Below are 4,025 nucleotides of genomic sequence, written 5' to 3' on the forward strand. Positions count from 1 at the left end.
CGCCACACACACATACCCTCCCAGGGGCTGTGTTTCAGCAGGACTAGGGTGCACAGCAGTCAGCTCCACATGTAAGTACAGACCCTGCGTGGTTCTGAGAGGGAGTCGGATTCTTTGAGAATCCACATCCATAGAGGAAATTAAATTCAGAGATTAAGACTCACTCCCAGGAAGTACAGAAATCTGGAGAAAGAGTGTTAAATCAAGGTTTCCAGAAGGAAGTCTTCTAGATTTTAAAATGCCCTTCTGTGAACAATCTTGTGAAAACCTAAGGAAGAATTACCAAAAACGACAGCAAACATGGCATTGGCCCATTTTTGCCTGTAAACTTCCTACTGGGCGTTTGGGGTCCAGTTGAAAAGTAACCTGTTTGGAAGTTATATCAAGGGTCCCGGCCACGTGCCTTCACGATCCTCCACAGTTCCCGGATCAACACGAGTTAGGTCATCTAAAGGCATGTCTTCCCTGACGACTAAATGCTCTGAAAGGAAAGAAACCGTCTCTCTCTTGCTCACCAAAGCATCCCCGAGCTTATTAGGAGGCCAGGAATACGCCAAGTGCTTAACCAGGATTTATAGAATGAATCTCTGAATGGAAAAATAGCTGGTTGATCTTACATAGAAAATGGACATGAACAGTAATGAGAACGGGCAGAAATTGCCTAAAGGGTGTGCTTATGTCAAACAGATCACGACTCAAGCAATATAGACCCAACAGAGGGAGGTGTATTCAGAAGATAACGTTGGGTCATGGCCCTGGAGGATTAGAGATAAAAACCCCTTGTTCAGAACAAGTGCCCTGCAAGGACGATCCATAACTTGGGGAAGGCAGTTGGAACCACTCTGATTTTCTGCTCTGTTATTCTTTATAATGACCGTGGTCATTCTTCTATGTTATTAACTATTCTTTGGATACCACGGAGGATGGTGAAGCTGGTGTTTAGATTTCCCAGCTAGCAAATAAGTAACCATCTCCGAATTTGAGCAAATAAAAGCACAACTGAAACATGGAATCTAAGAACAGCAAACTCCTAGAAACAGAGAGTAGCATGGTGGTCATCCGACCCTGGGTGGTGAGGAAAATGGGGGGACATTGGTCAGGGGTACAAACCTTACGATATAAGTTGAATAAGTTCTAGTTGAATGGTGACTATGGGTAATAATACTGTATTGAGTACATGAAATTTGCGGAGAGAGTAGATCTTCAATGTTCTCACTACAAAAACACAAACAGAAACCACCACCACCAAAACCCATAACAGTGACTATGTGAGGTGATGGACGTGCTAATTATCTTGATTGTGGAGATCATTTCACAATGTACCGTGTAAGCACAATCTGTCCTCCATATCCGAGGGTTTTTCATCCACAGATTTAATCAAGCACAGATAAAAAATATTTGAAAAAAAATCCCAGAAAGTTCCAAAAGACAAAACTCACATTTGCCATGCACTCGCCCCACGCTGAATCCTCGCAAATAAGGAATGTGCGGGCGCACCGCTGTAGCCTCTATACCAGCGGTTCTCAACCTGTGGGTCGCGACCCCTTTGGCGGTCGAAGGACCCTTTCACAGAGGTTGCCTAAGACCACCCTGCATATCAGATATTTACATGACGATTCATAACAGTAGCAACATTACAGTTATGAAGTAGCAACGAAAATAATTTTATGGTTGGGTCACAACATGAGGAACTGTATATTTAAAGGGCCAGAAGGTTGAGAACCACTGCGAGTCTATACAAATACAGGTTGGATGCCGATACAATGCCATTTTATTAAGGGCACTTGAGCATCCTTGATGCTGGTACCCATGGGGGAGTGGGTCCTGGAATCTGTCCCCCAGACACGAAGGGACAACTGTGTATCAAACCATCACACTGTACGCCTTACACAGATCCAATTTCCACTCGCCAATTATCCCTCAATAAGGCCGGGGGAAATGCTCAATGAACTTAAAACATAGTCCGCCTCTCCAGGCTACATCCTGACAGAATTGTTCTAACTGGAAGTAAAATACGTTATTTGCCTGCTTTACACTTTAGGACTCTGTGTATTCCAAGTGCGAAGGGAAAACATAAAGGACACGCGTACCTTAGAGGAGCGGTGGGAAGAGCTGGTGAACAGGACAGCAAGGCAGAGCCAAGGGCACTTCACCTGGGCTCCACCCGGGTCTCCTTAGTCAAATTAGGGGGCGGGACCAAACGACTGGCAAGGCTGCTGTTAGCTCTCAAATGCTGATGAGTTCAGAGCCTTTAGAAAACATGGCGTCTTCAGCAGAAAACACCACTGAGAACCTATTTTTTCTTTTTTAAATCAATATTCCTTTTATCTATAATGGAAACAAGTTAAAGATAATAGGCCTAATGGTCACAAATCCATTAAATATTTACTGGTTTCCCTCTTGATGACCATCTCAATTCAATCCACAGTCTACACAAAGCACCGATACTTTCAAAACTTAGACGCATGCACGAAGGTGTTTATAGCTCCTGGGAAGGGTTTGAGGTTACGGGGGATATACAGTGGAACCTCATTTCTCGCACTTAATTCGTTCCGGAAGGCTGTTCCAGAAGCAATGGATTCAAAAACCGAATCATTTTTTTCCCATTAGAAATACATAATGTAAATGGAATTAATGCATTCCAGACCCCCAAATGATTCCGTTTTAACCTTTCTTATTTACAGTACATGTCTAAGGTCTTGTTTAACGTAGAAACACTCCTTTCCTTAAATTATGGAACCACCCCCTACAAATTCCTCATCACTGCCTCCAAAACGCTATCACCTGCTAACTGCTCTGCATTTATCCAATCAACAACAGCTTTCCTACTATTCAATTGCTTGAGGTTGTTGTTTTGTGAGCACTTTCACCCCTTTAGCAACATTAGCACTCTTAATGGTCTCTTTATTGTTTATGTTTTAAAATTGTGCCACTATTGGGTTTCGCCAGCAACAAAAGCACTCTCTCCTTTGTTTGTTGCCTGAGAAATGCTCTTTCTCACGCCGAGGCCGAGGTCTCAGTGTGAAAATGTGTCAGGTCACCCATTTCTGTGAACAACTTGGTCAAGAACCGAACTGTTGGCGATGAGAGAAGTGCGAGAAACCAGGTCGGACTGTACTTTCATGAGTGTTTTGATGCTTATCATTTGTTGGCAAGCCTAACACCCTGAGAACAATAATATCTGTACAGGCCAAGAGCTTACTTTGCTTTTATCATTTTCCCAGTGAGTGGCGAATTGTGTAATTTTTTTAAGGGTTCCCCCATCTATTTGTAAAATATTAGGGTCTAGGTTCCAACCACAAAAAGCAACTTCCCCAACCATGTGGTATGCTAATATTAAAAATAACATGAGTGAATTTCCCTTGAGGGGAAAGAGGGAGATGTGTACAGACAAGGACATCTGTTTGTCCATAAATCATGGACCACTATTTTATCGTTCTGTATGTTTATCTTATTTCTTTCAAGTCTATGCCCCCACTAGCATGTTGGCTTTTCACATGCAAAGTTATCATTTGTTTTTCTTTTTAGTGACACTGCCATCTTTTTTTTTTTTTTTGTCTTTCCCCCCGAATATTCACAGCATGGTTTTCTGTACTGGGTGTTGTACAGTCAATATTGATTGATTGATGAACCTCGTCAAGGCTGCTGCCGACACCCCCGTCCCATCCTCAATGTGACACATACTGTCACTTGCCTACCTGACCAGCCTTCCACCCCGCTGCTTCCAGGGGCTGTGATGCAGGTGGGGCCAGACCCAAGAGGACATCTTCCGACCGAGAGAAGCCTTCCCATCCGGCCTCTGAACAGCCTCGTGAGATGCCCGGGAGCTGCTGCCCTCACCTTGTAGAGCCAGGGAGACAACAGACACCTGAGAAGGCAGAGAAGAGGGATTCTGCCCCGCCCTGCCTCTGGGAAACAATTCCCGATGAGCACTATCCTTACATTTTTAAATCTATTTGTATTGATTTCAGAGAGGAAGGGAGAGGGAGAGAGAGAAACATCAATGATGAGAGAGAATTATTGAT

At 43.7% G+C, this 4,025-nt stretch overlaps 2 long non-coding RNA genes across 3 annotated transcripts in view; one reads left to right on the forward strand and one right to left on the reverse strand.

The window, feature by feature from the left end:
* LOC102254446 overlaps positions 1–4,025 on the forward strand; it is a 14,842-nt gene that overhangs the window by 9,412 nt on the left and 1,405 nt on the right. The window contains exon 4 of one of the 2 annotated variants that reach the window (XR_001364487.1): positions 3,581–3,656. The exons of the other annotated variant lie outside the window; for it this stretch is intronic. This is a non-coding gene — a long non-coding RNA (uncharacterized LOC102254446). Of the gene's footprint in view, positions 1–3,580; positions 3,657–4,025 lie in introns of those variants that run through there. 2 annotated transcript variants of the gene reach the window in all.
* Positions 3,459–4,025, reverse strand: part of LOC106728208 — a 2,032-nt gene continuing 1,465 nt past the window's right edge. The window contains exon 2 of the long non-coding RNA XR_001364490.1: positions 3,459–3,868. This is a non-coding gene — a long non-coding RNA (uncharacterized LOC106728208). The remainder of the gene's footprint in view (positions 3,869–4,025) is intronic.

The sequence above is a fragment of the Myotis brandtii genome, unplaced genomic scaffold, assembly GCF_000412655.1.
Source record: "Myotis brandtii unplaced genomic scaffold, ASM41265v1 scaffold565, whole genome shotgun sequence".
Lineage (NCBI taxonomy): Eukaryota > Metazoa > Chordata > Mammalia > Chiroptera > Vespertilionidae > Myotis > Myotis brandtii.